Below are 10,443 nucleotides of genomic sequence, written 5' to 3'. Positions count from 1 at the left end.
TGTGGCTGGGGTGAGAGCTGTCCCTCACGATGCTGCGCGCCTTCCGCAGACACCTCTTGCTCTGGACAGCCTCGATAGAGGGGAGGGGAGAACCGGTGATGCGTTGGGCGGTTTTCACCACCCTCTGGAGTGACTTCTGGTCCGCGATAGAGCAGCTACCATACCACACCGAGATGCAGTTGGTGAGGATGCTCTCGATGGTGCAGCGGTAGAAGTTCACCAGGATCTGAGGTGACAGGTGGGCCTTCTTGAGTCTCCTCAGGAAGAAAAGGCGCTGGTGAGCCTTCTTGACCAGGGTTGAGGTGTTGAGAGACCAGGAGAGGTCCTCGGAGATGTGGACACCCAGGAACTTGAAGCTGGTGACACGCTCAACCTCCGTCTCGTTGATGAGCAGGGGGGCGGGTGTGTCACTCCTCTTCCTGAAGTCCACAATGAGTTCTTTGGTCTTCTTGATGTTGAGGGCCAGGTTGTTGTCGGCGCACCACTCTGCCAGATGCTGGACCTCTTCTCTGTACGCTGACTCATCGTTGTTTCTGATGAGGCCAATCACCGTTGTGTCGTCTGCAAACTTGACGATGGAGTTGGAACCATGTACAGGTGTGCAGTCGTAGGTGAAGAGGGAGTAGAGGAGAGGACTCAGCACGCAGCCTTGAGGTGCTGGCAGTGTTGGCTTCATTTTTCAGCCCTGGAGGTTGCCACTTGTTATTGATATGTGATCTCAGTGAATGTCATATTTATATTCAAAGCACAAAGATAAGAAAAAAAACAAAAAAAACCCAGCATTTTTTACCTTCGTTTCAAGGAGTGGACAGCAGAATAACAGGTACTGGTGCCTTGTACCCTGATTAAATCCAAACTCAATTTAGTCTCACTATAACTTTCAATTTCATTTCAGTGTTACCTCAGCTGCCTTCCGCAGATTGCTTACTGATGCAGTTAAACTTAAAGTAAAGCTTGCGCATGCATTCTCAGATGCATTTACAAGTAGCCTTTTTGAGATCAGATGGCAATCAGCATCTGCCCAAGATGCATAAAGTGACAAAATGGGGTGAAAGAGGGCAGGAGGAGAGGAGGAATGTCATGCAATAAAGGTCCTCAGCTGGAATCAAACCAGGGACGTTGCAATAACAGTATATGGTACTCATATCAACCACTAGGTCACTGGGACACCCCATCCATAACACGTTACAGACCTCTTGTCTATGTTGGCTTAAAGTTAAGTATCTAAGTTAACTCTTGACCTTACGAATGTCTGACTCAAGGTTAGCTCACGTATTTCAACATAGAAACTCAATCTGCTGAGAAAGATCCTCTGATATGGTTGAAAGCCAAACAAAAGTAGACCTTGAACCAGTAATAGCTACTGAGCTCACGCATCCATCTCAGTGGCACCTGAGCAAACTCCATCTGCTGATGAAGATATGTCAAAAGTTGTGGAAAAAGACAATAAGTTGATATTTAGTTGTGACTTAGTGACATGTACCTATTTTGTTTTAGCAGAAAAAAAGCACTGTTCTGTTTGTTGCCTGGTGTGAAAATACAGAGACTGAACAATTATTATTATTTCAAAGAGAATAAACAAGCGAGCAGGTTAATAAAATTCACATTCAGCCATATGCTAGACGCAGTAAGGGTCTAATTAGTTTTCACTTTTTTGGAACAGACTATCACACATCCATACAAACAAATAAATAAATACACAATAAGACATTTTTTATTGATTTGAGCTCTGTTATGAACACCTCATTGGTTTGTCAAGACACAAAGATTACCTTGAACTTATGAACTCCTTGGGCAGAGTTGATATTTAATTTTATTTTAGCAAATTTCACTTTTTTTGGTGATGTCAAAGAAGGACTAAATGCTGACTGACAGCCAGGGATTTTCAGAGATTAAAAGGAGAGACAGAAATACAAGAGAAGTCATGCATCACTTAGAAATGCCAAAGGCAATTCTTTTCTGGTTTGATATGGAGAGCCGATGAAATCCTTTGCAGTGGACTGTGCTCTAAGTGAAGCCTTTATGGGAGAACAGGGGCATATAATGAAATCTGCCAACCGAACAGCTCACAAGAGCAATAAAATGTTTCATTTATTGTCATTGGCACCATTCATTAAACTCACACTGAAATCCTTAATGTTGTTAATTCATGATCCCCTTCATGGTGTTACCTTGGTGTCTAAAATAACATGTCAGAGTGGGTATTAGCATGTGCATAATGACATGTGTGCAAAGCAACACTTCCCTCCTGTGAGAGCCATGCGTGACCCACAGAGACGATCCTTTGTGACAGGGACCTCAGCTCTGTGCAGGCCTTGATGAAACATTTATGGGAGCATGGTGACCTTGAGATCGCCGCTCCATGTCTGCCTGCACAAACCGACTCCTTGTGGGATTGCATTAACATCACGCAGGTTCATGAACCGCTGTAAGTCTGATTCTGAATTCTTAAACATGGAGATAATGGACAGAGCCAAAAGGGGAAAAAATGACAATTTCTTTTTTCTACTGTAGTACTCTATCATGAGTTTATTATTATTATTATTATTATTATTATTATTATATTCAATGCATTATTTTGTACATTAACAGATAACAACCTAACAGACAGGTAGCACATCAATGTTCATTTTGACAACTAATTTTTTATATAATTTAAGTTGTTCGTTGAATTGAACAGTTGTGTCACACTTGTGTGTTGTTTGTAGTGTATATTTGTGTTTATTTAATGTTTACCCTATGTGCCTTTTAAATTGTCCCCTGTGTGTAAGTTCTTGTCACACTTTTTTTTGCTTTCACTTCAGTTTCTTGGCCTCGGTCCATTACAGTCCCTCATTATCCGTATCAAACCAAATAACAAATTCTAGTGTACAAATGTATTCTTTAGAGTTTTACTCCTCACTTTACTATGAAATGGTTAAGTACAGAATGTACATTTGTGACAAGCCGCCCCATCACGGGTGAGTTGTCACATTATACTTTTCAAATGAAGAAACACATCAAAACACCACCTCACGTGTGCTGATGCTTGTAGCCTCTGAACTCTTCCCCGTAACTCTTCCCTTTGTCCTTCCTTCTTAATTTCTTTCCTTCCTTTCCTTTTCCTACAAAAAGACATATTTTTTTTTCTAATTAAAGGTGCATTATGCTTCCTTACATCAGAATGCCACGGCCAATTTCAACCAATAATATCAGGTGAGGGAGCAGCAGTGTCGCAGTAAACTGTCTAAGCCAAATACCCAAATATGAAGGATTTGATCTGAACCCTTCTTGTAACTGTGCCTTGCCCATATGTTCCCGGCTCTGCTTCTGCAGGGCTATAAACTGGATAATAATATACTTGTTCTCTCCTCTATTCTGTGCAAAAGTGATATCATCGAACATCCTTACTGTTATTGCTTTTATTACATAATAGTGCAGTTTAGATTTTTAACTTTTCTGTTTGAAAAATATGAAAATGATTCTCCCCTCATATTACAGCAACATATGCCGCATGTCAAGAGCAAAATGACTTCAGGGCGGTGAGTGACACATGCAACTGTTAGATTTTTTAGATAGCACCCTCTGGTGTTGGAGTTATGATCAGTGTGACAACTTACCCATGTGACACACCATTTGCCCTACATTAGTTCAAGTCATATTAATTCATTAGTTAGTTTTAATCTAGTTTTTGTCAGTAAAATGTGAGTTTAGTTTTTTCCTGCGCATTCATTCATGTCCTCAAAGCATTCTGCAGCTCTCAGTACCTTTTATTATTTGTACAGTTACCACGGTAATGTGAGCTTATCTCTCAAAGGCACCGTTTACCTCGTTACCACTCACTTTCTGGGTTTAGCTTGACATGAGCCGCTAAAATGCCTGATTACATTTACACAGTAATATTCCCTTAGCGAACAACCACAGAGGGATTTCGTTGGTTGACAGCCAACATCACTCGGGCAACATGAAAGCTTGCTATGTGACAGCAATGTTATTATCAGTAAACATGAAAGCTAGCTAAGTGACAGCAATGTTACAACCCTTCATGTTGCATATTATCATTAGCTTAAATGTTGGCCCGCTGGCCTGCTTGTTTTTGTGGTTTATTTTAGCTGTTCTGTACTGTACTATAATTTCTCTCACAACAACTGCTAACGTTAGCTAATATCACACGCAGAGACTGCAAGGCAACATTCAAGTCGTTTGTTTATTCGTTTATTCCACCGTCTTTTACATGATTGTTCAGTTTTTATCCTTTGTTGAAAATTATAATCCGTTGTATATCTTGTTTTCACGGGTCACTTTTTAGTTTTTGTTTTATATTTGTTGTGGAAAAAGGTTGTCAACAAATATTTTTCATCATAGTTTTCATTAACAAAATAACATGAAACAGGTTATTCAAGTTTTTTTTTTCTCACAATAAAACAAGGGTAAAAGAGTGAACGGAATGAAAAACGTAATATGCAGCAGTCGGCTATAGAACAAATTGGAGGCAAAGTATAAGGCCAACTTAATCAAACTGAATAATGAAACTGCTATAACCCTGCCGACAGCCCTCTCTCTTTACATGACTTGCAATCAGGGTGGAGCACCTTTAATAATATGCTCAAATATTTATCAGTGCTCCCGACTGTTTTATTTATGCTTCTTTTTAAAATAAAAAAAAAATAAAAAAATGGTATTACTGTATCTTATCCCCGTCAGTAAGTGGCCAACTGAACAACCACCCTTGGACCATAACAAATTAGCATACGCCACAGCAAATGCCAGGTTTATCCTGCTGTGTGAGGCAGCAAATATCAATTTAATTTCAAGGCCGCTTTCACTCCAGCAAAGTGGTGAAATGGTTTGAGTTCTTATTAAAAGTCTGAACTGATTAAATCAGTAATATCACACACTGCTATTAACCTTTTTTCATTTTCCTCTTCTCTGCTTTGTCCACATGTATTGACCAATTTTCATGCGGCAGTGGAAAATATAATCTTTTTAACAAAACCAGCAAAACCAGTGGAGTACAAGTTGAATGTGGCAAGGAAATGTACTCATGCATAAAAAGAAAAGATGAAATTCAGACTGATATGTTAACAGGTAAAAATGTTATGAAGTTGAAAGGAGACAACTTTCTTGATATCCTTTTTGATTGAAAATAATTCATGTCTTTTGAGTTTGTCGTTGGAGTTTAGCAGACCAACCCAGAAGTTAGCATCACCTGGTTCCGTCAACAACAAGCCAATGAGATCTTTACATTGGCATTTGGATTATTGCAGAAAATAAGATTCGTTATGAGCATGATCATTTTCACAAATGAACACCTCTTCTATGATTTTTGAAGCCTAAATACAAGCTCCAGAAGTAAAAAGCTACTGTTACTGAACTTAGCACAGAGCTGTTTCACTAATCTAAGGCAAACATTTATCAAGGAGATGTGAAGAATCCATCTTCACATATCCCAAAAAACATCAAACTTTTTTAAAGCTGTATTCGTTGATTTTTCAGCCACTTGGCGGCAGCATAACAAGCTGAAAACTCAGTGTCTACCATGTTATCCTATTACTTGTCATATTTGTTGTAAACAAACTCCAGCAGATACAAATTTACGCCAGCATTCATTTGGAGTCATGTTTCTGTCCACCCAACCAATGTAAGTCCATTATTGACTCCTTTTATGCCGTTCTGCTATTCACCAAATCCTGAGGGGAACATCCGGCTGCTTTGCTACTAAATGCTCCATTATATTCACCAGCTATTCAGTGATTCTGATGGACAGTTTGGAGTTTTTTTTCCTGAAGACAGCTGCCTGCTTTTGACAGAAAGGTGAGTGATGAGATCAGAGTTTCCAGGGCAGAAAAGCCAATGAATAATCCAGAGTACACTAAAAGGCAGGGTTCATCACTGCGAGCAACTGCTTTCAAATTGCATATAGGTGAAAAACACAGGTATAAAACATTGAATAGTGCACCTTTAAACGGACTTTTATCCAATTTTCAACCCTATTTCCTTATAATCGTCATGGTACCTCAGTGTTTCCCACGGGTTGAGAATTGAATTGTGGTGGTGGGTGGCACCTCGTGTGACCGATGTGTATGCAGAGACTCATGCAGTCTAGAGGGGGGCAGTGTAACCCAGGTAATTGTCTGTAAATACAATTTACAGATGTAATCGGGAGTTGGTAGAATTTACCAGTGTTCCCTAAACGCCTCACATGCACACTATCGGGAGTTGGTCGAATTTACCAGTGTTAAAGTCATTAACCATAACTCAGGTCACCTTACACAAATGATTACAGCTAATACTAAAACACACTGTACAATCATAGGCGAACATGTAAAATACGGTACCAACTAATAAACTCAAAATGTGCTTTGAGGTCCTTTTTTTGTATCTGTTCTTAGCTTCCGTATCCAAAGTTCACATGATCCTACGCTAAACTATTGGGCTGGTGACATGAATGACCAATCGGCCTTATCTACGAGGAAAGTGAATCTACTCATGCTCCTGTAATCAGGACCCAGTTAGTTGGCTATTGACTGTGGAGGCCTGTTTAACCATTTCTCATCCACATCAAACACCTGTGTTAATATCTACATATGAAAATGTACAAAAGCCTATAGTTGGAATATATGTGAAACTTGTAGGTTGTTGTTTACAAGCACAAAACCATCTAACTGTACAAATTATGCTCCTGTTCCACTAATTTGCAATGATTAGATTTTCATTTTCAGCCAACGGATGAAGTGTGAGAAGTAAAGTTACAGTCCCAGAATATTATTTAATGTCATGGTTCTGATGTGGACAGTAATTGCTCAGAGCAAGAGTACAAAGTGTTTGAGTTGTGCTTTAAGTCCGCTGTGCTTTAAAGGCTTGCCTACACAGGAGGCATGTCGGCTGTGTTCGTCAGTTTGTCAGTGCGCTATACGCACCAGGGATGATGCTGTGAATTAATTTCCCTGTCGCTTAAACAGACATTTGAATTCACCTAGAAGTCACCTAGTCTAAAACTGCGTCTATCTTTGCAGACTTAGGGTGAACTATGTCAGATTATTTTTGCTGGGTGTGGCTGATGTTAGCAGTGCGAGCACCACTGGAGTCCAGTATAGGTGTAACGTAGCTCGAAAAACAAATTCATAACTGATAATGTTGCTATGTGAAAGGTCACTGACAGCAACACAGCGTAAAGACAGACAAGACGGAGCAGCACAGCGCCGCGGCAGCATCATGCAGGAGCGAGTTATTCAGACCATCGAGGGGAAAGTGAGAAAAATCCACAAATCGGTGGTATTGTAATTTATCCACGTGCATGCTGCTCGGGGGAGTCGGTCGCATGCATGGGAATAAATTACAACACAACAGACAGAGGCAGTGACTCTCCCGCTCGTCTCACGCTGTGCGCATGCAGGCAGGTGTTACTATGGTTACGGGAACACTCTATCTGTCTGTTTGCTCTGCAACTTTCTCATGATTCCAAACAACAGGTGTTTGGTTTAGTATGTCTTTGCAAAATCATGAATGTAATTGTAGATTACCTCAAAACTGAAATCTAGTAACATAATTTTACCTTTATCTGTCATATATATTACACAGGGTTACCAACACGCTCCAATATCTCTCAAATCAGTCTCTCAAATCTCAGGGGCATATAAGAGCAGATGTAGTGATGTACAGATGTAATACATCCTCACTGTTATGCAATATCACTCCACCAACCTATAGACTAACTACACCCTGAATTATTTTTCTGTCAAATAGAGTGTTGTTGGCATATGATGATGATAAAGGCGATTTTTTTTTCCCCAAAAAAATTCATTTTGTGTATGAAAATGACTTCTGGCCAAATTAAGCCATTTATCGTCTGCTTGGATTTGGAAGTTAAGTTTAAGAGGTCTATTTTGTACAGGGACTCCCCCGCCTGTGATAGTGGCCGCTGTGACTATAGACTGCAGAACGCTGGCTAACTGTAGTCTCAGTGTGTGCCTCTCACACACACCTGTTGGTGACTTTAACATTAGCAAGCCTGATGAGAGCAAAACAAAAATATCATTGTGTATGAATGACATTCTATCTTTGCAGTGGCGATAAACACAACACATGGGCCTGATGAGAACTGTGCTGTATTTGGAGTTAAACAAGATACTTATTGACCAACAGTGACGTTAACTGCGCTAAACAGCAGGGCTATGGCTAAGTGCTGACACTCTTCCACAGACACTCAGACACCAGAGGACCTCTCAGAGCAGATTTACCAGCTCAGCCACACACAGGTACCCACACAGTAACTCTCTCAAAAGGGACATAAATGAGCTTCTAGTGACTGTCAAAGCTCCGCCAGACTCCCTGTGCACCCATCAGAGAAAAGGAAAGTCCCACAGTGGTGTCTCATGGCTGCTCGTCTCTGACTCTGCCTGTGCTACTCTGGTGGGGGGTGGTCCGTCTCCCCTGTGTTTCCCCTCACCCCTACATCACTCACTACGTAGCCGCGAGGCCATATCTCTGACAGTCCCCCCCCCCCCCTCCCTCACTCCTCTGCTGGCAGAGGGGCTTCTGGCAGGATTTGAGGGTGTAGTTACCCTTACAGCATTAAGTAAGCCAGCAGGCGATGTGCACATCATTATGTAGTTCCCCATTTAAACAAAAATGTTGTCCTTTCGGCTGCTTTTGTAGCGGCTCACCGAGCGGATGTCCGTCCACCTATTTGATTTGGTGTAGGTTTGATGCCGGAGGCCCTCCCTGACACAACCTGGGTTTGGGGGAGGGCTTCTGGCCTAAGGAATGGTGGACAACCTGATCTCCCACCTGAGCCATGGCCACCTCACAGCTGTACAAAAATAAAAGGATTTTTTACCGTATAAAACTGATCAAATTACCGGGAATTAAACTTTCCGTCATTTCAATAAAAACCATGTAATTTACAAAATAAATGTCATCTTAGCAAGTTATTTACTATAGTTGACATAAGCTTACTACTACTTCTACTGCTGCTACTTCTAAAACAACAACTACTACTACTACTCCTGATAATAAGAATAATGGAAAGGGTTGAACATTTAGCGCATTACTTTTCTTCCAAAAAAAAGTATAACATTTGAATATGAATATCACTCTTCACCACTTTCTCTTTGTTCAGACGGACTGATTTCATCAAAAATGCATTGAATACATCAATCTGAAGTTAAGCTCACCCCCTTTAAGACTTTATTCAGCCTCGGATTTATTCTAATCTTCAAGACTTGGCTACATGTAAAACTTCAAGCATACCTCAGAAATGAATCATTAGTTAACAGGCTATGTATAATATTCGTATAAAACCTGAGCTACTGCTGTTAGAAGCCTCACTCAGCTCTGGTATATACAGTGAGTTTGGCGTGACACAGTTACATTAAGCAAGGGCGATCATGCCATTGAGTCAGAGGCAGACGTGAGTAGGGGGATTTTACAGTATGTTTTTATAAATTACTTATTTCATTTTGTTGGAACATTGGTTCAGAGTTGAGAACCTCATACTTAATGCATACCGCTACATGTACTGTTGGAGCTGTGGGACAACCCTGAGCAGGAGGACCCAGACTTCTCTGCTGGTATGAATGTTTCCAAAGTAGTTGTAATGTTGTAAGACGACACAGTGTATATGTGTTTGTATTTTATGTCATAATCTTACGGTCGTTATACTTTACTTTGTCATGTGTGAGACTGGCAGAGCATCGCTAAACCAACATTTGAACTCCTCACTGTGACTTTGGTAATGCCATGTGTTTTTTGTTTTTTTTTCCCCCGCTTTTACGTTATTGTTAATTCAATTCTAATATTCAAATAAATTAGATTGCGACATATTTGTGAGGCTCAAAGGATGAGGCAAAGACAACCCAAGGACCCACCAACTCAGTAAACAATGTTATTCTCGCAGAATTTCATCTTTCTAGAACGAAATTCATCCATAATTCATTATGAGTTTCTCTCTGATGCTGCGTAGTCAGCTTTTCAGACATATTCCATTGGAGTAATGAAACATTCAGACAGCTGGCAACACATAGCACAAAACCCACAGAAGGACACGAGAGACTTAACCTGTGTCTCTGTGTTGTTGTCTGAATAATACACATGTAGCCCATCAGTGCACATGTACGCAGTGTGCATCTGCATGTTTGTGTGCATACAGTACAGAGCAGTAATTACTTCATGCGACAGGTGATATTATTATTCAGAGAGTTTCTGTCAGTATCAGTATACAGTCCATGTTTATGTGCCGTAAAACACATGGGAAAGGTCATTTGTAGTTCCTCTAACTGTAACCCTGTTGGTATTCCTTCAAAAATAATTATAAATCAAATTACAATTGTAGTTATAGGCTGCAATACAGATTGTGTGTTGACATTTTGAGTTTGATCTCATTGTAAAACAAGATTATCAAAATAGCTAATAGACATATTGATAAGTTTGAAAATGTGTTGCATAGTTTGTGCCTAAAAGAGA

This window comes from Seriola aureovittata, chromosome 13 (genome assembly GCF_021018895.1).
Source record: "Seriola aureovittata isolate HTS-2021-v1 ecotype China chromosome 13, ASM2101889v1, whole genome shotgun sequence".
Taxonomy (NCBI): Eukaryota; Metazoa; Chordata; class Actinopteri; order Carangiformes; family Carangidae; genus Seriola; species Seriola aureovittata.
Note: the sequence above shows the minus strand (reverse complement) of the source record.